The sequence below is a fragment of the Lepeophtheirus salmonis genome, chromosome 4 (genome assembly GCF_016086655.4).
Source record: "Lepeophtheirus salmonis chromosome 4, UVic_Lsal_1.4, whole genome shotgun sequence".
In the NCBI taxonomy this organism is placed as follows: Eukaryota; Metazoa; Arthropoda; class Copepoda; order Siphonostomatoida; family Caligidae; genus Lepeophtheirus; species Lepeophtheirus salmonis.
In genome coordinates, this window is record NC_052134.2 from 36511452 (window position 1) to 36538684 (window position 27233).

Below are 27233 nucleotides of genomic sequence, written 5' to 3' on the forward strand. Positions count from 1 at the left end.
GGTAGCGCCCTCTTGCCGCAAAGTAATATAACTCCCAGTAAGATAATGTTATATAGTATTTGTAAATTCCAAATCAAAATTGTATTTGAGCTCCAGAAAAATAAAATAAAAAGGAATAACTTTTTTTTAATTTATAGATGTTGTGCCCCTCAACCACATTCTGTCACACCATTTTGCCGAAAAAATATTCATTTTAGTTTGTTCATGCTCAACTCACATGCACTTACAGGGGTGCCCCCAAGGTTTTCTTTAGAGTGGCTAAGAGAGGGGTGTAGATAACCTTTATTTATAGAAAAGACATTATTCAATATTACTTTTTATTCATTTAAAAAATTGAGAGGGGGTTCAAAAATTTGGCTAGTTATGTCATCATTTGTCAATATATTTATGATACAATGGCATTACATGTACCTGTATAAATACCAATTAGAATATGTCAGAACCAAACCTCACGAATATGATGAAAATATATTTATTCTGCATGTTCAATTTCTAACCCATTTGAAATATATTTAATAGTATTATGATGCTCGTCATGAGTTCTACTCTGATAGAGTCTAAGGCTATAATAATAAAAAATACAACATTTTTACACAAACATGAGACCCTGAAGCTCTTGAAATAAGAGTTTTATATTATTATTTTGATGTAATTACACAATAATGAAGATGGCTACTTTTGGTATTCAATTATATAATAGACCTTATAAAAAATGATTTTGATGAAACAATAATATAAGGTCGGCTTGGGACTTTGCCTTTTGAACGCTTAATAGTATTTAATGGAGTTCCACAATCTTTTGAGTATTATTATGTCCTATTAGCATCTTTTAAATATCCTCTTTACGTATACTCCTAATGTTCCTCCTAATAGATTATGTAAAGTTACATTATGTTTAATTATAAGTATAGCATGGTAATGTGCACATATAATATGCGCATAATAAATAATATGTTAATTTGTTAGAATAAGTTTAACTTTAAATTTTTAAAAAATCACTTAGTTATTTGACGGTAAAGTTCTATTGACGGTCGGTTTTCATTCTCTAATCAGTGATTATTAACCCTTTTACCTCCGTTATGTAATTTCAGAATCTCAATAAACCATGCCTCTCCTTCTACCAACCCTTTTGTCTAAAAACAGATATAACCCAAAGGCTCTTAATCAGATAGTAATTAGTCAATTATTTTCAATTGTGGGCCTATTCTTCAATAATTGCGTGACATTATTCATAACTGGCAAAATATGATTTAAATTCAATCCATGTATGTTTAGAACACTTATACGAAACATGAATTGCAGCAAATGAGCAGCTGACAAAAAATTATACATCCATATTTATGTTAGAGAAATAACCACTTCTTCTAAATAAGAAGTTGGGGCTTCTACATATCTTACTATATATTTGCAAAAAAGAGATAATTCTATTTTCTGTAAAATCACAACTGTGATGAATGATGATGTCATTTAAATTATGGTAACTCTGAAGAGCATCATAATATTTGGAGATACAATTTAAGCTTAAAAAATACGCTAATCTCAATTATATATCCACAACATTAACAATTCTTATGTATTTCTTTGGTAGGTGCTGATGTTTCTCCTCTTGGGTCTCTTACATATGCTCTGAGCCTTGAGTTACTAAAATTCAATGATATCTTGTTGGCTGTGATTATATCCCATTTTGTAAATTAAGAATAGTCTATTAATTGGAGAAATGGGTAACATGTTATCTACCAACTGATTATGGTTCTTTCTTTCTATCTATGAAGGAGAGGTTGAGGGATATGATTTTTTTTTAAAGCAGGAATTTTCAAACTCTACAATGAGTGTATATGTCCCTTCTTCAATAAGTACTTACCCATCAAATGTATATCCTATTTACTAATAGAAATAGAGCAAATATTTTTTAGATTCGTCCATATCTATCTAGGTATAAAAAAATCCCCTTTAGCATTGCTACGGTAATGCAAAAGCCTGTGTTGTAATAATAACTTGATTTTGGATCTCTTTGCTATGATTAATGACCGTAACCAAGTCGTTGAATAGATAAATACACATTTCCTAATATTTTACACATATGTGTAAAAGAAACAAAGCAAAATATGGCCAACACTTTAATCACATTTTCACAAAATACATAAAAAGAAAAAAAACAGTAGCATTGACGATGATTAAAAAATACATTGTACACAGGTAACTACTCAAATAAAAATATTTTGTATGGACGTAGACACATTTATATTTAAGAAACTAGTTTATGGTTCAATATATTATATTAATATTATAGTCCAATCACTATTCATGTTTCGTGGTTTTAAGCAAGCATAAATCCAACTTGGAACTTGAAGTTGCACGAAAGTACAACAGTTAAATTCAAATCATTGAAATATGTACATAGCTAAATATGAGTGTTAAGACTAAGTTCGAGACAAAAGATTTTTTTAGTGCATCTTTAATTATTTTGTTATAGACCTTATCAGTAAAATTTGGGTAACTCGAAATGGCATTTTGATGAAAAAGTTTAGCACATAAGAAAAATAGTTTTCTTTTTTATAAAAAAAAAATTATTTCTCTTTTTAATTTCTAAAATAAAATACGTTGTTGGATTTTACAGTGCGACATAATTAGGTAAATTTATTACGTTTTAAGAACAGTCTAGGCTTTCATATCCAAACTGTAATAAATATTCACTCAACCAAGCCTAAATAAGTTCACAAATGTACATATATGAAAATGCAATAAAGATACACTTGTGTCTATAGTTATTTTGCATACATGTTCTTAATAAATTAGATATCTACAAATATGTATTCATCATTTAAAAAAAAACCATATACATACAAGCAAATGCAATTTTTAAACAAAAGTTAGAATTCTTTATTTGCTGCAATATGTACATCTCGTATCTAAGAAAAAATCAAAGTTTGTAAAAATTCATGTTTATTAATGATCATTCATAATTTTCAAATCTTCCTAAAATAATTTAAATTTTTTCCTTCAAATTTCCCCTTTTAAGGAAAAGATATGTCTTTTAATTTTTTCAAAACCATTTTCAATTCGATCAGTCAAAATATTAAGATCCATATCCACGGATCGAAAAAATAAATGTAATAAGACCAGTATTTGAACCAAGGCTGCGGAATTGGTAAATAAAATACCCAACTCCAACTAAAGTACTTTAAATCTTACTGACTCCGACTCCAACACACAATTTTTTAACAGTATATTTTATAGCCTATATAAGTACTTTTGAGTAATTTGAGTCTAGAGACTATCAATACAGATCTAATATATAGTTGTACGTAGTTATTAGTTACATGTCGTAAATAATTGTGGCAGGTATAAAGAAGATATTATAATATTAGATATTTTACAAGATGAACAACAAATCAAATGGATCAAAGTCTATCTATTGCTAATACATTCGTAAGGGTCTAAACATAATTTATATACTCGTAACTGAAGAGCAACAATACAAACAACCACATACTGCAACGATACTCTTTACTCTGATAACATTGCCCATTGCCTAGACTAAGTAATGAACTAGCATGGCTAGTGGCTATGCTCTACTCAATATAATTGTGTAGACTTTTGATATGTTCGGGAATTGTGATTGTTTAGACTATAGAGCATGTTTAATGTTTGTAAAGTAAACTTATGAAAGAATTGATTTTAAAGTTTCATAAATTAATAGTACATAATTTATAACCACTTAGGAAAAAACTTTACGTGCACTCAATGTGAGGCTTAGATTCTAAATAAGTTTGATTTACTTAAATTATAATAATTTTTGTAGCCGTAGTCGGACTTGGTACTCTAAATTCATAAAAAAGGAACCAATTCCAACTATACAGCCCTGATTTGAACATTCATAAACATTTTTACTTGTTTTACTTTTTATATTTAACCATAGTATCAGTTATTTTCATTAGAATAAACTACAAATTAAACCATTTGGACTATGGACTATAGACACTGAAACTGAGGTTGGATCACAATGGAACATTAAAAAGTAGGAACTAAACTGAAAATGTTGATAAAGCTGTTAAAAGTTTGATTTGGTAACAAATGAAGGACAAATGTCTGGTTTTTGATAACTATGAGGTAAAAATTTTTAAAAAAAATACATATTTGTTTTTATAAATACAATGAATGTGCAAAATAATTTCATGATTCGTATTGCCGAGATAATTTTAAAAGATCGTTCTCTATATTAACTACTCAAATTTATTTGGACATAAGAAATAAAATTATGCAAATTATTTAAGTATTTCAAATAATAAACTGTAAAAAAGAGTTTCAAATAGATTTATTTTGGTCATTTTTACTTATTTCATCCCTTTAGTTGGAAAGTATGAAGTGACTCCAATTTTACAAAATAGAAAATTCAAATACTTCAGAATCAATTCAAAAACGAACTGCTCAAATCTATTTATATAGAACAAAGGAGTGTCAAGAATCTAGACTGTATTCTGTTTGAGAACATTCAGATATATTCAGAGATAAAACATTCTATCTCTATTATGATTATGACAACAGTTTCTAACCAGGTGTAGTATTTGGGGAAATTAATAAGGAAATTTAATAAATGTAGTTAGTTGCTTTCAAATTTATGAATGAACCATGAGGAAGGGGAAAAAATAAAACTACTACAACCAAATTATCAACTAGAACCAATAGGATCGCTTATATTCGGTGACACAATGTAGTTGAAATATATATATATCTATTTTAAAATGTACATATTCGTATGGTTCATGTTTTCAATGACTTTTTGTCGTAGCAAAATATCGAACACAAGAATTATATAACAAGATTGATGGTTTAATGCTAAATTCATCTTTGTTTTGATCACTGCTGCCTTTGTCATCAATCCTCTCCTGAACCAGGTCAAGAAATATGCTGTTGTATATACTCCAATAAGTGATAGAAACAAAGACTACCAAATACACAAATTTAAACAAAAATATTTGTAGAAAGGACGGATATCAACTTAATCTTTGATTTTGAACACTTATTTTTAATTCACAGAAGGTTTCACAGTTAGGAATAATGAAATCATTTGCTGATACTTTTGCAATTGAAAAAAACATTTCTTAGTGTTTTACAAAAAAATAATAATAATAACTTTTGAGTATTGTGCAATTAATGAATATGAATGTACTGTAGAATATATATTTATGATTACTCGAACTTTGGAACCATGAATTATATAATTCTGTTACCTTTTAGTTTTCATTAAAAAGAAAAAAAAATTACAAATTAATATATTTGGAACATAAAATGGATTTTTGATCATTACATTATCATCAGCAATAGTATGACTTTGAATTATTTCTCTAAAAGGCTTCATCTCATTCTTTTTCCATTCCCTACTTGTAGTATACGGAAAAATATTTACAATGTACATATATGTAGAAATATATTAACAAATATGTTGTTGTTTTTTGTCTTTGTAGATACCTTTTTGAAAGAGGAGTTATGTAATCATAAGTAACATGGTCACGCAGATACGAACTTAACATAACATCATCAACAAGAACCTGGTCATTGAAAAATGTATATATGATAGATTGAGGGGGTATATCTTGTTTACAGTGCGTTTTTATTGTATTGAATTGAAATAAACATTATATAATTGAAATATTTATAAATATGTCTTTAATACTGGTGAGAGTGACTCAGCCACGTCCCTTCTTTTAGATTTCCCAGCAGAAAAATATGAAATTATGATCAAAATGAAATATTTAGGGATAGATGCTTATACAAAGTGTAAAATACATTCACTTTCCACTGAGATATGATATGGATAAGGCCTTACGTAATGTATTCAAGGGTGTGAACTACACATTGAAACTGATAGTAATCCAATGGATAAAATGATAAGACTATATAAATATTGGTGTATTGACTCGGCCTAATAATGATTTTATCACCAGTTTGGTCTTAAGCGATTTTATAGACCAATTTGCACGGAAATTTAATCTGTATCATATCGTAGACTGATTTTCTTCTCATTTCAGTTATCTAAATCGTGCACATATCACGCATTACAAGACTAAAAATCAAAATTTACACTGTATTTTGTTACAAACTGTCGATGTTTCAGTTTACTTTTCCCTTATCGCCTATCTTATGAAACCGTTTTTGTACCAAACCTCTTTGAAGCACTAAATTAGATCAGCAGAAATTATGATAGTCTCAGAACGAAATGGATTGCACAGAGCGAAACCCAACATTAAATAAATACCCTTTATCCATAAGATTTGGATTGCATTATTATATGAAGCTTACGTTCAAGATATCCACCCATGGAAGGGGTTTACCGCCTATCCTATCTTCATCCTTCCTCTCTTAAAAGATTAGAAATCTCTTACATCTAGGGTACATATTTTACAGTTAATGGCTGTATGTAAGTATTAATGACTCTGGTAGCACGACGACGACATTAGGAGGAGTAATAGTAGCAACATACATACATAAACACATATCCATACATATGTTGAGTCAATTTCCTTTAATGTATATACACATAACGGGTCTTGGTATTACTTTTTTTTTTGTTGTGTTTATATATATTTCTATCTTTTTCTCGACAACCATTTATGTTATTAGCTTCGGGTTGTACATAGAAGACGTTTAATATCATTATTATATAGGGATGAATAATGTAGGTATACACATATATTGTAATTTTCTATGTCTAACCACATCAAAAAATGCATTAAGAGATAATGTAGTCGTCGGTTTATTTATTACAGGGTTGTATAAGGACTATCCAATATAAAATATATAATTGATGCAAGAGTAACTATTGTCAAATCTGGATATAAGGAATTTGGAAATTCTAAAATACACTTTTAGTCAACGCTCTATAGGATAGCAATTTTTTAATAGATAAAGTAGTTTGCATAGAAGAATCGCTAAGTAAAAAAATCCGCATAAAGTCGATTTTTTCATCCTTTTTTTGCAATCAACTTCAAAGGAATTGTTTATGAGAATGAAGCATTTTTCCATTTTTATTGGTAAAATCGGATTTAGTCAACTAGTCCTCTGTCATTCTTTTATCCAGATTTGACTGTATTAAGTTTTTGCTTTTTGGATATTTTTTGAAAAAAAAGTCCAAAAATTAAGATTTTCACAATTCTTTTTCCATAATCCATAGCTATTAAAAGAAATATTCAAAAATGCATAGTCATTCACGGAAAATTAATTTTATTGGAAATTTTTTGAAAATTTGATTTCAAAAATTAAATATTATTTTTAAAAATTTAAAAAATTCATAACTTCTTACAAAAACAAAAAACTTTTTGAAAAAAATTAGGAAAATTATATGAAAAAAAATAATTTTTTTGGAAAAACAACACATCAAATTATTTGCTCTGCTACATCCCCTCCAGCCGATCCCCTGCCGATGCATCATTAGATATCCTTTTTTATAATGTACAGAGCACATCATTTTGGGTGTAGTGTAAAGGAAGCTAATATATTATGTAATAGTTAATTGCAAGATTTCGCGATATATTTATTTTTGTACGTAGTTTATCATAGGTGTAAAACACCATTCAATTTCGGGTAAACCGACCCCCATTCATTGTTATTTGAGAAGAAGGCACTTATAATATATTTCCTTAAAAAAATATATTTTTCATATAAAATAATACAATTTTATTTCGTATTACACAATATTTTATATATATACTTTTAAAAAAAGGCATTTACTGTATGTGGATTGTTGTACTGCTTCTGTTAACATTAGAAATACATTTTCTCAAGGAAGTTTACAATCTGTGGATTCAAACAAATATGTATTTATGAAATTTTTTTAAAAGAAAGCACATTCACGTACTTTATACATAAAAGATAAACGTGAAAATGACTCAAACAAGTAAAAAAAAGTAACTACCTACTTGTGGAAGAGTTGAAATAAATATGTATTTAGAACATTGCAAATATTGATTTTAAACTTTCAAAATATTAACATTGTAAATTAATTTTTATCATTTGTTTAATTAGAGATGGAGAAGATTAAAAAAAATTTGATTCAAGAATGAATTTTTTCCTTTAAATATTGCCGTGGCCTTATCTTAAATTGACAACAATATAGAGCGTCTTTGGAGCGGTTCTTTATCTTAAATTAAAGTGCATACTTTCAGCTATCAAATACAATACTTTTAAACAGAATCTATTCGTCTTGAAGCTATGAGCCTCGGAATAAAAAGCACTTATTTTCCACTTTAAACAAAGATAATTTGAGTTTAAGTATGATGCATACATTTTAAAAGGGGTTTTAGAATTTTTTTTACATTCGGCTTTAAAATATATTAACATAATTTATCCCTATCTTCAACATTGAGGGCTTAAAACTGCTTTGAACCTTAGAATAGCCAAAAATAATAAAAAATGAATGGCTTTTTTCTAAAGGCCACGAGGCTATGAGAGAAAAAATAAGGCCATATTTGGAATTAAGGGATCAAATTCTATTAAATAGAGCATATACTGTTTGTAATCATTATTGCTTGCTTATGTATTGACGAGCTACAGATATGAGTAGGGATACCATATATTACCAAAAAGACGTAAATAACCTCAAAAAAATATTATTCTTTTTATACGTATTTATGTTATCTTTTATATTTCATTTGAACTCATTTAATACACGAAAACTTCCTCATGGTGATAATTGAAAGTTTCAACTGAGCCAAATTGAAAATTATAGAAGTCGGGATGATTTATCCTGACATGCTCTATTAATCATATTCATGGTCTGTATAACTGAGGTTTTTAACAAATCAATGGCATACCTAACACACTATGATGATTTTATTTCGAAATACTCATATTAAGCATACAAATGGGTTTTAATTCATAATTATATCCAGGTGATGAGCAAAGTATATCATCCGAGTTAACAGTCTAACGTTCTAATTCATCTCATTGAACCCGTTTTGCAGGTCGAGATTCAAAAGAGTCAAAAAGTATAATCATTATTTTTATTATCATTTTAAAACATTCTATTGTTAGTGGTCATTTTACTATGTCAAAACAACACAATAAGAACCAGCTGCTTCTTATGTGAAAAAGAGCATTAATTTATTTTTGGTGTACAACTTTTCAGCGACTTTTTCTTATAATAAAGTTTGAATGTAAGATATGATCAAACTTATTTAAAAAAATGTGGAAATGCACCTGACGGAAGGATGAGATTTATTTGGCCTTTATATAACTTTTTATCTCACAGAGTGTCATAAAACTTAACCCGTTAATTCAATGAAAAGTATAATATAATAGGGCATTACAGTTAGTTATTGTGATTCATGATCCCTTAGTGCTCTTTGCGAGTAAAAAAAGTATTTTCCTAGCCAAATAAATTTGGACAAAATGACCATGCGGTCATCGTTTCGCCTTTTGGTTTGAAGCACTGTGTAAGATTCCCTGGCCTTTCTTAACTTCTACAAATATTTAAACTGGATTTTGTTTTTAGCTGTCGATTTTTCTACATTTCATCTTCCTATAAGAGTTTTGAACATTGCTTGGTTATATTCTTATGATTTTTTGTGAAGCTGTGAAAAATCCACAACAATTACAACAAAAAAATTAAATATTGAGAAGAATTATGCATGTGATTTTGGGTCTTTTCTTAGTGTCTTTTTGTAAGAAATTATGAAAATATGCTTTATACGACGTGAATTCTTTCATCAGTAGAAACTAACGCAGATGTTACTCTTTCTGAAATTGAATGACTTCTTGAATGTTGGAGTACTTCTATTATTCCTTCAAGAAGTATGTGTTGTCTTTGAGTAGAAAGGGTTTAACTATTTATACTCAGACAAGTATTATTCAAATATTATAATTTATGTGTATACAACTATAAATATGAATTTAGATATTCTCCATGTATTCTCTTCATACATAATTAGCATAAATAACGGAAATGTGTGGATCTGTTATTTCATCTTCTTCTTGTATCATCTGGACACACTTTATTCTTGACTCTTTTCGTTATTAAGATTTTCTAATTTATTTATCTATTTTTTTGTTAAATGCATGTATGTATATTTTGCATTCACTATTGCATGGGCAATTTATGCACAAACTTTGTTCTATTTATTAGACAAAAAAGTTGTGTACTTTTTTCACTTTTCTTCTTTCTACTTCTTCTAGGGCGTGTTTTATGAGTGCTCCATTTCTTTTTGTATGCAACTCACGAACTATTTCTTTCTTGGTTAAAAAACCATTCACGAAGTATATTAATTTAATTAATTTTTTTGAATGGATGTATGCCCAAGGAACACATACACAAGTTTTTCATGTTGGTATTAGAAACAAACACGCATACCTTCACTTTTGTCAATGACCTTTATTTGCTACAAGCGCTGTTGTCCATCTTCAAAGGTTTTTTGTTTGCAATTTTAATAGTTTTTAATCTAATGGGAATATTGTGGCTGACAGCATTAATTTTTCATAATACTTAATGTTGTATACTCTCGATATGATTTGGATGATTATAAAGCTTTATTATTGATTTTATAAAATTGTAAGAATAATTTTTTGGTCTCTATATTAATTCAGCAAAGTATGTCTGTATTTATATACCTATATTCAAATTATACCCTTTTTGAGTGCAGATTCTTGGTCAATTAAATAACAATACAATCAAAAGTGAGCGTCATATTTATTAAAAACAGAGAAAGCATTACTATAGAATTGTATAACGGTATTTAAAAATGAATGAAATCTTGCAGACGTTTAAGACAACTAATATCAATAAAGAAAAAAACATATTAAGTACTTTAACAATAAACAAAAAAAAACGTGTCTTTAGATTAAGTTTAGCAACGAGCTAAATTACTTCCTGGCATATTATTATTTTTTTTTTCTCAAACAGTTATAATTATAATTTATTCCTGAGAAGAGACATCCAAGTATTGAGTAGCTACGAGTGAGTGTGGTCATGAAAAACGGAGAGACACACCGATATTTTATTGTGGAGTTATCATTTATATAATTAAAGTAAAGTTTGCCTGTTCTTCGACGCCTTAAAACTCCGGACAATGCAATGTACTACCCTTAATATAAAATAAATATTACCTACTTGCTAAAAAGACTTACAATACTTAAATTATGACATAATTATTTTTTCATCTTAAAGTCTTAATTGCATTTTTGCTATTTTCATGTTTTTCTTTGAGCTACTATTCTGACATAAGTTTATAGTTATTTGAATAAAAAAAGATTTCTTATAAAATTTTGATCAACAACAGGTGATATGTCTAAGTAGAGGTTAAGAGTCAAGGGATTTCTTTTTCGAAACAAAAAAATAATCCAAAATAAGTTTTGTAATAAAAGTTACTGTGTAAAGTAATTATATATTTTTTATTATATTAAAAGTAAATAAAAGTAATTATTTATAACGTTGTCAAGTTATCGGAATGGTTGATTGTACAAAATAGTAGCCCTACATAAGAATTATTCAAGTTGTTCGAAATGATAATGTTATGATAAAAAAATCATTTTCTTATCCATTTCGAGAAATGATTAGACCTGTGACTATATATCTTTCCTGACTAATTTTTTGTCAAATTTGTCCATAAGACAAGGTTCTTTCTAAATAATTTTTCTTTTTTGTAATTTTAACATTGTTTACATTCATTGTTGTGAAACATTTTCATTTTTTGTCAATTTCGTCTCTTCTAAAAAAAAATCATTAAAATACATTCTGACAAAGTTTTTCTAAAAGCCTAAGATATCCCAAAAAAGAAAATTCTTGATATAGTTAATATATAGATTATCTTTATATTACGCATATAAAAATATCAATTTATTCACTAAATATATACTTAAGTGTTTTATTTGGTTAAAAGCTTTAAGATTTATATTTTTATAACATATTTCTGAATCAATTTTCTATTCTGTTCATTCCTATTTTGACAATTTTTTTTTTCAAATAGTGAAATTTCCTTGGTTTTTCTTTTTTTCCATTCTTTTTTCTTATCTCTATTGTGTATGGATACTTTTACACCATAAATTATGATTATGGAAAAAGTTGCAATTTCATTTTGGAATGACAATTCATTTTTTTTTTTTTTTTTTTTTTTTTGAGAAAATCTTTACCTTTTTTGTACCATTCTTTCTGGACATTGTGATTATATATTCTTCTCTCTCTATAATCATTCTATACAATACAATTTCATTAATATAATTGTATATAATATTTACTTCTAAAAAAAGTAATAAAAGACGTTTTCCCACTAACCCCCAAAAAAAAATTATCTAAGGAGCATGCTTATTAATGTCTTGAAATGTTGACTTGTAAAAATACTTCGAAACAGTTAAGTCGGTATGCTGCGAACATTTTATTACTTTTATTAAAGAATAGTCCTACAATTGGGAAGAACTGGCTAACTCAACGATGAATATTTAGAAAATTAATAATAAGGAATGATCTTTTTATTAAACCATATCATTTCTAAAATGCAGCTTAGAAAAAAAAAGAAGTTATCTATGATGGTCGTTTGAAAAGTCCGTGCAAAGTCGAGGGATGGCACTACTGGCGCATATCGAGGTTATGTTTAGTTAGTAGCAACTCTTTGAAGAACACACACCAACTAACGGCCAGATCGGTCTATTTACTTTACACAGACTTTTCAGACAACCCTCGTAATTACATAATAACCAGTTAAACGATTATAATAATTACATATTTTTAACTTTGTATCATTTTTTAACTATCACATCTATTTGGTACTCGAAAAATATATGTATTTAAATGCTAAGAAACTTGTATGAATAGAAGACATTAAGAAAAAAATATATGTTTATTAAATATAATCATAATAACCTGAGTTTGGAGTTATAATTTGTTATAATTAGCGAAAAAAATGTTCAATTTTTATTATTGATAAAAATGTTTATAAAAAATTCATTACGTAATGCAAATTTTGGAGATCAAATTTGTACAAATCAGTTTTTCTTGAGGTTGTGTGTATTATATCAAAAAATAACTTCAAAGGTATAATTTTGTAGCTACCGTTATACGCTTCAGTCCTGACAACAAAAATAAGAAGGACCCAAGAAATCAAAAGGAAAAACAATGGCCTGACTTTAAAGCAAAACAGTTATTTTTATTCAACAAACCTCAAATAAAATGGTTTAATATACGAATAAATCTTAAAAATAGCATTATCGAGATAAATAAAGAATGTCATATAATCGAAATTAATTTTTTAGGAGCATACGGAAACGTATTGGCTATAAGAATTATTTTTATAAATTTCGAGGTGAATAATATTCCAGTTAACTAACAGAGGGTTAAAATAACGGTCATTTCAAAAATACAAAGGACCCTGTCCACATTTTAGCCGAACTGGTTTTGGCCTAGGTTGTCAAAAAATATAACAACTTAAGACATCTGCCCCACTTGAGGACATTAATGTTTTTTTTTAGTTTGCTCATGCGTAATTGATTTTGGATCTTAATTTATCTCCCCTTTTGAAAGAAAGGTTGGGAGATAAAATAATAGAAGCATCGTCGCTGAGCATTTTCCTTTTATTTTATTAATGAAGTAACCAAATCTTTCTTATTCATCCTCATCTCATAGCTATAAAAATGTTTATTTTTAATTTAATTTTCTCAAGTGGCAAAGGAAAAGGAAAATATAAAATATATGTAAGTAATTTTTTAGGAGAGAGCACTTATGTACTTTTGACGTACTTTGTCTTACAATACACAATTATTAGGATATAATATGGATCTATATATCCTTACATGTACAGTAGTGTTGGGACGATACCAACATTTGAATTACCGGTATCGATATATACTGTATACTGAGCAACAATATTTATGACATATCCCATTACATATATTGTGTATTAGTTGGAAATCAAAAATTGAGATGAGGCACTAACAGACTTTGTAATAGAAGTATATATGAAATAATTATTCCGTTAGATGTGTAATATGCATATTTATGTCATTATTTCTCCTTTTCTGATGAAAATCAGTCATTGCCATTATAAAAGACATCCCAGAAATTGTAGCTTCTACGTTCTGTTTGTAAGTACAATGCACAATCCAAACTTATTAACACCATACATACATATATTTCGTAGTTTCATTGTATTTTACTACGTTAAAAATCACAGAGATATGACCCAAAATCCTTTGATATACAACCAATTAGTCCCAACTATAGAATTATTATTCAATAATTGTTGAGAATCATTTGAAACTAAATCGAGTTTAAGCAATAATCTTCAGACTACTTATTTGAACAGAAGCAGAAAAATGAAATGCTACCAAAAAAATAAAATAATACAGTATCAGTGTCAACTGTGATATATATACATATATATATTTTTTTTTTATTTATTTTTTTGTTGTAGACACGCAGAAAATTGCCAACTTACCATTGTACAAGCCTTAAAGATCTTCAAATTGAGCAAGAACATCGTTAACTATAACACTACTCAGAAGATAAAGAAAGCAACATATTCGATGACAGAGCAAAATATGTACGGAACGAACTGTTGAATTCTATGCAATGAGACAGCCTCAACAAAGATAACATTTATAAATTATAGCCAGGAGTATTTGTTGGTTATTGTAGTTATTGTAAATGGAAATTCTAATTTCAATTAATTAGAATCGTTGTTCTTTAATTTGTCACTTAAAAAGTTCTAAAAACGATTCACGTCACCGCAAAACTAGTTATCTTAAACATGTCAACCCTCTATCCATAAATTATTATATAATTTATTTATCAAATAGCAAATTTTGACGTAAATATATTATACTTTGTATTCAAGGTGACATTTTACATGAGCAAAAGAGTAATCCCATGTTGACTTTTCGAGACTCCTTTGCATTTTTGGAGGATCATCATTGTCGTTTGGCAAGATTGATATAAAGGTAGATGAACTCTAATGAAACTATATTGACTACAATTATTGATATAATATATATTTTTGTATACATTGTAACCCATATTTTCTTTTTTTTTTGTTGACTGAATATGGCATTGATTGATTTTGCCTTTCCATGTAGGCGAAGGTATGATACTTAATATATGTATATTTACATAGCATTAGTATGGATAATATACCTCATAAATACTCTATTCGTTTGAACTCTGATACAGTTTTATATATTTCTGTTCACATTTAATCAAAATATGCTTAAAATATATTCATAAATAAACTTTATAATTTAAAATTTTAATTTTGGTGTAGAACAGTAAGCAAATATTACAAAATATTATTAGAATCTAAAATAAGCAAATCTATTAAAATATCTCATTAAAGAAGGTTTAATAAATGAGTCGAATAAAAAATAAATAATATAATATATTTTTATGCACTAAAGTTTTTCTTTTAAATTATTTGGATAATCTTCGTAAAATTACTTGAAAAAGAAGAAAAAATTGTCCATGAATTACTCAGTGGAAAGAGTATTTTTAAGTCCAAAGCAGTATACTTGCCACAACCATCAGCAGCAAGGCCTTCGATTCTGAAGATTGAAGAGGTTCATATTAAGTTTATATTTTGGCAATGAAAGCCTGTGAGTTCAAAATTGCGTAATTAATTGTGTTTATTGTCAATGAGGAACCAATCATACCAAGCAAAAATAAAAGTATTCCCTAGAAGAGTTTATAAAATCTTTTACCTTCGATGTCCTCTATATCAAGCCTCACAAATCTTTTTAGCAGGTTAACCACATGACATTTCACAAAGGCATGTAGAGTGAAATTAAATAGCTTGCCACAATCTTTACATGGTCTATAGAACTTAATACAGTCTACAGACATCTCCGGTTCTACGGTAAATTTCGTTCCGTACGATGTTATAGTTAGTAATCCAACAATTATATTTTTCCACCCAATTTAGTTTTTGCAGATAAAATCCACTTCCTCCTTGCAAAGGAGTCTGAATATATAAAGATGGCATGGATTGAGTAAACAATAATTATTCTAAGGCCTCAGCAAAGATACCTAAATCTGCCAATAATGGTATGAGGGACTTATATAGACTCAATATTTCAATATGAATCGCACATTCTTCTATCTCATTCGATGCAAATTTGAATGATTTTTATGACAATGATTAGGACAATGGTTTTCAGACAAAAAATCCCATTTTTGCACACACTCCTTTCCTCGTCGAGTACCGAGCACATCCATTTAATTAATACTTAACACATTATTTGAAAAAAATATTAGAAATTTATTTCTTAGTTCAATGTTATTACCTACTTATTTGGGTGGGATTCGAGTTATAACTATGAAATCGAGTTTGAGCTCTAATAAAGGCAGCAGAAAAAGCAAGTTACTTTTAAACTGATGAAATCTAAACTCAATGATTCAGTTAGTTTAATAACCTCAACTAGGTGGGAATTAGACACATCCTCACGGCAACGTTTTTACAGAAAAGTTGTATTTCTTTGATTCGGATTCAAAAGTTTTGTGTCCACATGGCGAATCCAGCTAAGAATGTTGATTAGTTATGTATATGTTCTGTACCATTTGTGTTATTGTATTCGTGTTTATTTATTTTGTTTTAATTTATTCGTCTTAAAATGCAGTATTTTATTAAAACATTGATCATTCTAATTTCTAATTATTAATCGATACTATCTTTTTAATTAGATCCATTAAAGTTACAAGGTTATTATGTATTTATGAGTAATATAACAGAGGCATTTGAACGTTATACTGTGTATCCCCAGAGACTTGATTTTTTTGTTTCTATTCATATTGCGTATATATATATTAAAATTGTATTTTATGATCGGAATTACACATTTTTAGATTATTTTTAGCTGCAATTTATGGAGGTTAATTCCATTTGACCGAAAAAAATGAGTTTAGTCTTTAAACATATAGGTACAGGCCAATTATGTAAGAGAGATAAAAAGTTTCTATTTCCCTACAATGCAAATAAGTATTAAAACTTTTCACTGTGTATTGGCCCTTGATTAACCTAAAATATTTTTCGAAGTATTTTTTGTTTTCTTATAATTAGTGGAAAACTAATCAATTGTGTAAATATAGATTGCAAAATATTTATTGGCATAGATATACATATAATAATGCATCCTAGAAACATTGAACTCAATCCAAAGGGCCCATGAAATTAAATAATTATATTTGGCCTTACATAATATCATTTACATAAGTATGTATAAATAATATCCTGTTTTTAGGTTAATTCGTTTTTCCCTGAACAAAAACTTTTTTCAGGTAGGAACAATTAAAAAACGAATTGTGACACTAGATGATTTCCTACTTAATTAAATATTGAGCCAGTTTTGAGATTGTAGCACACAGTTTTGTTTGAGAATGCGTCAAAGATGGACACAATTAAAGAGAAAATATGGCATATTTTACAGTTTTTGCTCTTTGCGAATGACCCCGAATCATATTGATAACACCATATGGCAACCACTTTTCTTAGATTTAAAAAGGCCGGAAATAATATTAATGTATTGGTAATGAGGAAATTAAAACATATAATAAGTGTAGTAAAAATATATTTTTCTATAGATGACATTAGAAAGATCAGACAGCTTTGTGATTCTTTAACCCAGTATTGCTTGGCACCCATCGAAGATGGACACCAACAAAAAGAAAATGCGCCACATTTGACAGTTTTTCTTCGATAAAACTAACAACACTAACCAGGCGGATGAAAATATGAATAATGTTTATGCTCTTAATAATGTATCAACGAATCATGCTCAATTTTGGTTTAGAAATTTTTTATTTTAGAGATACCATAGGCTCTAGAATGTCAATCGTCAAAAAAATGTGAGGAAATCATCGAGTCCGACAAACATGAAAACAATATTTTGATTCGCAAGGAGATCAAATGAATGGGGAAAAAATTAAATAATTTAACAAAAAAGAAATCAATAAAAAATAATATATTTATAATGGATTTCTTTTTACTAGTCCTTATAATGATGCTGTGACTCAAAAACTGTATTTTTTATATTATTAAGTAATTGGTTTATCATTAAAAAATACTGTTCACATTATTTTTTTTAATCATTGATTGGGATTTAGATGCTTTCAATGATTTGCAATCTCCCGGTTTTGTCAAAGGTAATGTACTTCCTTTTTTATCCACAACTATCACTCTAAATATGGCTAAATTTCCAAACTTATAATTAAACTCTGTAACACGCCAAAAATAGCCAGAGATGCCTCAATCTTTGTCAAAGTCAGTTTTTTCATTGTGCCCATCATTTGATTGAGAAGGTGGGAAAATATTCAACCGATAACCAGAAAATCTAATATATATATTATGTGAAATGGTATGGACAAAATTATTTTTTTATACTGAAAAAGAAATACAAATCCTTCTAACAATGTACTGTAACATTTTAAACAAACAAACCCTCCATGTTGTTCGTTGTAATATTAATTATAACAATGGTTTATTCTATATACAACATCACAACACAAATTTGAAAAGAAAGAGGGGGAAACAAAAGTCTTTGACGTCATAATCTACCCTTTCCTTTGGAAACTTAATATAAATAACATATTCCTATCTATACATATATGCTATGTAGATATATAGAGAGTTAATAAGTAGCTACAACGTAGAATATAGTTATAATCAAAGCTAATTATTACTCGTTGTTAGAGATATGTATATGGACAATTATTTTCTAACCATGGTTTCATATTATTATATAAGTAGGCTCCCTTTTAGGCCTTCTTTCTACCGATCAAGGAATTACGTTTTCTTGGGATTTATTTGGGTGCACACCAACAAAATATTCTGTATTTAACTATTATATAGTAAAAGTTTCCTTTCAGTAAGTATAATTCTCGAAAAATGTACTAATCAATTTTTATATTTTTAGGAAGTTGTGTATTATTTTATATTATATTCCTTTAATTGATTAAATGAAATTGGATTGATTAAGTACAAATGAATATTGTAGTATTACAAATACTCTAGGAATTGTCTTTGAATTCCATATACAATGCTGTATATTTATTTTACTAAGAGTGACCGTGAATCGAACCTACGTACATCTAGCTGAAGAGAATGATAATTCACAAGCGCGTTGTACACTTAACCATATCGCTCCCGGTCGGATTAAGCTACAAAATTAACAACAATGGATCTACGAGTTCTAAAAAATATGATAATAATCAAGAACATGATATTTAAATAATAATATATGTGTAGAACTAGCTTAAAGTGAATTATGTCTTCTAAAAATATTAAGAGAAATATTAGAAATTAACAGTATTTATAATTCATTAACGGATTTCTGAAAAAAAAAAAAAAATCCGGGATTTGCACAATGACAGTTTTATGGGACCCTAGAGAATAGAGATAAAAAACTTTAGCTTCGTAATACAACAATAATAAGATAATATGTATATATTTTTAATTCAAATAATATTTTGTAAATTTTTTATTTATTGTTGAAATACCACAATTATTTCTTATTGTTATAGCAAGCCAAAAAAAAAAACAATGACTACAAAAATTGTTTTCTAATAATATGCATGATTATAATTAGTAGAGGTGGTATTATCATAAATATTATTTCCATAAAAAAATATAGAGCAGCGAAGAAACTGAAGAAACGGTTTGACAAATTACCAGATTATAAATATAGCACTACTTAAAACCAAATACCCAGAATACATATTATCTAAAAAGAATAACTTTATTTGGATATTTAACAATGGCGTACTCTCATTGACTATATTGTCGAATTTAGTGACAGTATTCACAACTTTATGTAGACCAGGCTTAAAGATTGGGATTTTATTTGTGAGTACAATACGAGCCAAAAATGAAACAATTAACGGAGAAAATATTGAAATGGCGTTCATACTGCCCTTATTAATTTACTTCTTTTTTATTCCTCTAGACATAGTTTAGACCTATACCAAAGCTAAAACCAAGAAGTAAAACAACGACTACGTGGTTACGAGAATATTTTTCAGACTGTAAGTATTGAGATTATCATGAATTATTACATCAATAACACTGTCATAATCTCCATTAATTCAAAACGGTAAATTTAGAAAAGAGAAGAAAAAATGGTGATGTCTATCTGTCGTTTGTAACATTGGACATTTTGATTATGAGATCTATATTAAGTCGTTACAAACTAACTGTGCAAAAAAAGTAAACATTCAACCTCAAGTAGACAGATACACAATGAAAAATGGTAACCACATCACCCAATTTGCTGAAGGCCGTCTCGTCAACTTGAGCTACACCATGGGACACCCTTCTTTCGTTATGGTCTGCTCCTTCTCAAATCAAATTATGCCTCAAATTAATCTTTGGATGAACTCTGGTAAATACTATGTAGGTGTTCACATTTTTGAAAAGAAGCTAGATGAAGAATTCACACGAAACCATTTAGAGGATTTGGAAATTAAATTGAACACATTGTCAAAGGATCAAGTACCTAACTTGCGTATCAATTGTGACGGACACAACAAACCAGACCACTACAGATATTTTTAATAAATAAAAAAATATCTGTAATTATAGTTTATCATCTGTGATAAAGTTTTTCTATAGTCAACTAAATTTGGACAAATGAGCCCCTGAACGAAATAAAATCAGAAAAAAGAAATAAATGTAAAAAGTGTGAAGAGTTTCAAGGCTGGAGGACACCATAACAGGCAGTAGAAGTAAATTTGAATGTTATCTTTCGTTGTGACTTGCTACTTCTTAAAAAACTTTTGAATATGATAATTATTTTTTGCAAAAGACTATTCTTGGATAATTTAGCGAGATTCAAGCTACTAAAATTGGAAATGTAGTACCCCACACTCAATGAAAACATCAAAAACAAGATTCAAAATAATGATATTTGTCAAAACACAAGTTTTCTCTTCAAAAAGTCAGGATTGAATCAGTCCTTTAAGTCCGATAAAAAGATAAATACATAGAATCAGACTGGACGCTTTAATTGGTAAAAGGATTTTACTTTTTGAGCGATGCAATCCGATCGTTAATCGGGTATAATCTACTCTCATCCCTTATACTCGAATATATTTAAATGATTATTTATAATCTTTTAAATTTCATTTTAAAAGACATTCGATTTCTCACAACGATTTACGTATTGAGAAGCGGGACATAGGTACATATCAAAATGTGACATTTATTAATTAAGGTTACACATTGATAGGTTATATACACAGATTGTATCTAAGACTATATATTCTGGGCATGGTTATTACAAATAATGTATTTAAGATACAGGTAAAACGTGGAAGAAGAAGAACGAGAAAAATACTCTGTGACGCGCGAAGGGATTCTCTTTCCTTCTTTTTCTTCTTTTGCATTTAAAATATTATTATAAAGGAAAAATTCCTGTTTTATTTTCTGATTGTTTCTTCCTCTACTTGGAGAAAGTAGGGTCCATGTTTGATAATAAAAAAATTCATATTCTCGTTTTCCCTCCTTGAGGACCTAAATCTAATAGTATAACGATGAACATCAAAAAAGGAAAACTCTTTATTCGAAAGTTGAGTTATTTTTATGTGTACCCATGTACATTGTAGATGTCCTAGATTAAAGTTTTTAGTCTTTCGATAGAACGTTTTCACTGACGTCACAGAGGGTGGTACATCATAAACCGAAGCAACGCCATAAAGAAGGCCTATAACTGATATATTTATACAATAAATTTGACAAATATAATTTAAAAGTCATGAAGAAATGTCATCTATTGGCATTCAAAATTATAAAAAAAGACTCTACAACTATATTGAATACAAGTTGATGACAAAGAAAAACAGTGATAATTGAATTATAAAAGATCCCTACAAATGGTTATATTTGTAAAATAGATTTTTGTTTTAAATCGATCAGGGATGAGATAGGTAGGCTAATTGGAGAAAAATATATGATTCTTGCAAATATAAGAGTTCATAGATTGACAAAACATTATAAATAAGAAGGGGTAATGATGTAATAAAATATTTTAAACATGCAGGTCCCCAATAATTTTTTTAGGAGTTGTAATTATCATCCTATTAGTGTTGAGTCATTTATAGTCAGCCATGTGATGACATACACTATCCGATGTATAATGACATAATTTTGACATGCAAATACACGGGAGTAGTTCACCATTTTCCTTAATCTCAATTAAAAATTGTTTCTATCAATATTTCATTTAATTTTTAATCCCAGTAAGGTGGGTGACATCAATAATGTTAACGTCGCATGAAAACTGTTTATATAAATAGGAAGTCAACTGAAAATTAACTTGACTAACTCAAGGTCAATAGAAATACAAGGTTAGCCCATCATGTAATGGGGCTTGCTAGAATTTTCAATGTGATGTATTGTACCGACTGCTGGGCAAGACAGGCAGATTTTGACAAAACATACAATCACTCATAGTTTATGACGTCGCCATTGCTAGAACTTTCAATTTAACGTATCATACCGACTGCTGGGCAAGAAAAACAGATTTTGACAAAACACGCAACCACTCATCTACTATGACGTCAATATTAAAAGCGTGGTGGAAGTCAAACATTATTTGTACAGACGTTATGGTATAACCTTGTATTTTATTAAACTTGGGATAACTTAGTAAACACTCTTATTTGGCAAAATTTGATTTATTTATTCCATTTCATTACCTTTGAGGGTGATACAACGATTAAAGGGGTCATTACAATTATACGATGCCATTTTTTTAGTATAATTTTTTTAAGTCTCAAAATATCTCTTTCTTTCGGCAATTACCTCTTCCTAACTTTCAACAAACATGGGGGGGGGGCAGATTTGGAGCTTATGGTTGATAAGGAATACATTTTTAGCTACTCCATGCAATTTTGTAATCGTGTGTAGTCATTTGTTACTTGTTTTCATGCTTTAAAAGCTCCAGTAATGATATGACATAATTACAATTTTTGTTCTGACCCTTTTTGATATAATCAATAAATATTATATCATGCACATACCCGAATAATGATATCATAACCCGACCATCTGGCTTTCCACGCTTTGGTCTGTGTTCGTCGCATGTAGTCAATTCGGTTGACTGTCAATTGGACATTGGAGTGAAGTGATGAAACCACGTTTCATATATGGTCACATAATGTCTCAAAAATTCGTATTCGTCACAGTTGAATTTAGCTAGTAATAGCTTCGAATTACCAACACGTTGTTGTTCTTGATCGATTGTGAGATCGTGCAGCACCCACATTGCACACTGACTTTGCATATACAAATATTCATGCACAATATATACAACACGTCCCTTTGATATCTGTAGAAACTAAACTATGCCTATCCCTTCACGATCCAAGTTTATTTATTTTTGTATGGACTTTTTGATGTTTTCTTCGTTAACTACCTCTTTTGCACGTTCACTTCGAGCATCATCTTTTACGCTTATTTCACATCGGTTTTTTAGCGAACCATTTCTCAACTATATATTTCGGTATTGCAGAGTCCGAATAATGTTTATCCAGCCAAACCATATTTTTAACAGTATTTTTTTTCAGCAAGAAAGCAATGCTTCATTAAAAAACCAAATTTTTTTAAATTTTTTTTTTTCAAAATAACAAAAGTTACTTTAAACATAATGTTTTATCTCATAATCCAATTGTCCGGCAGCACATAAACTGGAACAAGTATCGTGTGAAGTTTAATACTGACTAAAAATCATATGATTTAAATATAGTGGTGCCATCTATGTGTCACTCTATCAACTTAACACCTGATCTAATAAAATAATATACATATGTACATAATAATATAAACGAACCATTCAAATATGTAAGTAAAATAATTAATTACAAATACTTTTTGAATGTACTTAAAATTTTATTTCAAACTTATCAAATACATTTGTGACTTTAAGGGCAAATTTTTATCATATTTACGAATTGATTTTATATCCAATAGGTTAGAAGTTCTCCGTAAGAAAATAATTAATTTTCTCTTATATGGAACTTCATTAAGAACATGTAGAACGCAATCTTATGAACGTGTATTGATTAAAGAGCATCCTTGAAGAGGACACCAGGATGCATAATTATCTTTAATAGATATTTACATTTTATCTGTATAGTAACCAAATACCTGGAAATACTTGGATATGCCTAATATGATTGAAACAAATATTGAGACGGATTTTCCAACTGTATTATCTATACAATGTCATCATAAAAACAATATCATATTACTGCTCATAGTATTTGAGTGAATTTTCATATATACATACTATGCATACATAGGTAATACTTTCTCTTTTGGTCTTCTTGTTTAGACACGATTATGTGTCATACATAGGTGGTACATGATAGAACCTTACATATGCAGATAAAATATTTTCCTAACAAAATTACATTTCTACTAATAAAAATATTTATTAACAAAAATAAAAAAAACTACTTGAAAATTAAGTATTAAAATACTTATAACGAAAAATTCGATCTTTAAAGAATAACCCCTACATTTAATTTAAATATCTATTATATAGAAAAGTTAATCATCTAAACTTTGCAAAATAAATAATTAAACTACAAAATATAGCTTTGTATATTTGAACCCATTCTCTCTGATTATAATTTAAACTATCAATAACTATGGGTGAAAAAACTTATTTAAGTTAAGGAACATAAATAAATATTCCCTTGGTATTAAAATGTACTCACTTTAGTATTTTAAATTTATTTTTGTTATGAAGTATAAAAATAGCAACAAACATAAATATTATTATCATCAGATATATTTTGTTAACAAAATAATATTTGACTTTTTGCTTTTTGCTTTTTTTTTTTATAGGAGGAATAATCTAAATACATTAGTTTTCTTAATTATTTGTATGAAAGTTGATAGACTCAATAAAGAAACTTTTTGTAATACAACTTATAAATTTGCTGGCCTTAGATTTTGGTCACACAAATCTTAGACCGGTCCAATATCTTTATAACTTTTGTAAGACCAAACTAATACGGTATTTGTAGTAAAAATTGATTTTAATTAGTTTAACAAAAATATATGACGGTTTTGATTAAAAAACAAATTTAACAAAATCACACTATTTTTAAGAAAGGAACAAAATTGTCTAATGTGTGACTTTTTTTTAAGAAAAATAATTTCAATTAATATCAATTTAGATTTGTCTAGAAAAAAAAATTAATCCTTTTCTACCAAATGTTAGATAGTAAGGTAGGTTAATTTAAATATATTTGATAGCATCAAAAATTTTATAATCCACCAATGATCATCTCTATAAATCTAAGGACACATTTTATTCAGATTAGAAACATGTGCATGTAAATAGTTGGATCTGTCCTTAAATTTCATGACGAGCATAAAAGTTATCAGTTTTTGATGTTATATTTATTTTTAGGGAAATATTCAACTTCATGTCAAAATACATTTTTTTATTTAAGATATATCTGTAAAAAAAACTCTTTTATAATAATCCTTTAAATTCTTGATGTATCAAATTAGACAAATAATGTTGTTAAATAATCTAGTTTACGTTTGCTATGGACCAAAATTCTATGTAGATTGGTTTTCAAAAAAGGAATTATTTATTTAATACTTTTTTTTATAAAAATCGAGTACAGATGGGTCTAAAAAAATTATTTAAGATCGAACTGGGGATTTTTTTTTATCTTGGACCGTATCTTAATACTAATATTTACGGAACTATGTTCATAAACACTCACATATGGTTTCATGGTGAATTAATTAGATATACTTTTTATAGTATAATATTTTCTAGTAATCAAACTATGAAGTGATTGATGTATAGTTATGGAAATGTGGAATCTTGTACATAAGAAAAAGAAACATATTTAATAAATATTGCACAATCTGTTTACATCACTTTTATTTTATTTTTTCAAATTCACTTGCGATTTACACTTATCTGTAATGCTTAGAAGGGCATTACTACATTTGTATAGACCATAATTCCCACCTCACAATCACGATAAGAAATTAAGTCCTATTTCGACCTTCCAGAAATGAAATTATTATTACACTTTTCACCATGACTTTAATGGAATAAAAATGAGAAAAAGGCAATCCTTACCGTTTAAGAGGTACATATTAAGGAGATTTAAGTTTTATATGTATTTTTTACGTATATTAATAAAAATATAATATTACGATGAACCCGAAAACTACTCTGTAATTAACCTTCGTCAAATGTAATCATGATTAAATGTATACAAGTCTTGAAAAACGAAAAGGGAAATGGTATATTTATCCTAGTTTCTTGCCAAAAAAACTAAATCTGGTGCATTATAAATATAACAAGGAACGATTTGTAGCGTAAGGGAATCCCAGAATTAATTGGCACAATATTTAACTGTTGTTACAAAGTTCAAAATAATATTCTACTTTTGGCACGAAATTCTCATCACATAGTTAACTAATAGTGTCAACTAATCCGATATCCATTGAGTCCAGCTCTCCTTTCAATAATCAGCTAAAATTGGTTGATATTCTCCCCCCCCCTCCCAAAAAATAGCTAAATTATTAAAAATAAAACTACTTTTATATTTTTCTTTAAGATTTTTTTGTAGAATGAAAATAATTTGTATTCTTAGTCAAAGTATAAAGTCTGAAATTATATGGTAGGAACAACATATAATTGTAAATTTAATCTGTGCAAAAAAATATAAAAAAAGATAAAAATTGAGTAGTCAATATTAATTCATTCCTCAAAAAAATTTATATTAAAAATAATGTAATCTCTATCTTATGTTGGGCTATCCATTCTTTGTCAAGTCCCTCCCTCCAGCCCTCCTAATTTTTTGCAAATTATTATATAAACGAGATTATGTTTTTTTTTATTATGAAAAAAAAAATCTATAATATTAGTAGTAATCATGGGTGTGAATTTAATATTTTTATTTGATTTTTAATTACTAAGTCATTCAATAAAGGTTAAACGAAACATTAGCTATAGATCAAAACTATAAAAATGTTGAAAAATTCCTTACTAAAGTTATAGTCTTATACGATGTAACTGCAATTTTAACTCATTAGTAATGATGAAGGAGAGGCCTTTTCCAGGTATATAAGAGAGATCCAATTACTACTCTAGTTACAAATTAAATATTAGAGTCGGAATTTCTATGCGTTGTATTTTTATATTGTTTCGTTGTTGACAAGCCAATCCTTGTAAGTTATTAAAACCCTAATGTTATTGGTATTAAATTTAAATAATAGTACTTATCATGA

General features: G+C 28.1%; 1 protein-coding gene and 1 pseudogene across 4 annotated transcripts in view; one reads left to right on the forward strand and one right to left on the reverse strand.

Moving 5' to 3' along the window:
• Nucleotides 1-27233, reverse strand: part of LOC121115839 (uncharacterized) — a 124695-nt gene that overhangs the window by 74580 nt on the left and 22882 nt on the right. The window lies entirely within an intron of this gene.
• Nucleotides 20202-20516, forward strand: LOC121116599 (adenosylhomocysteinase pseudogene; annotated as a pseudogene).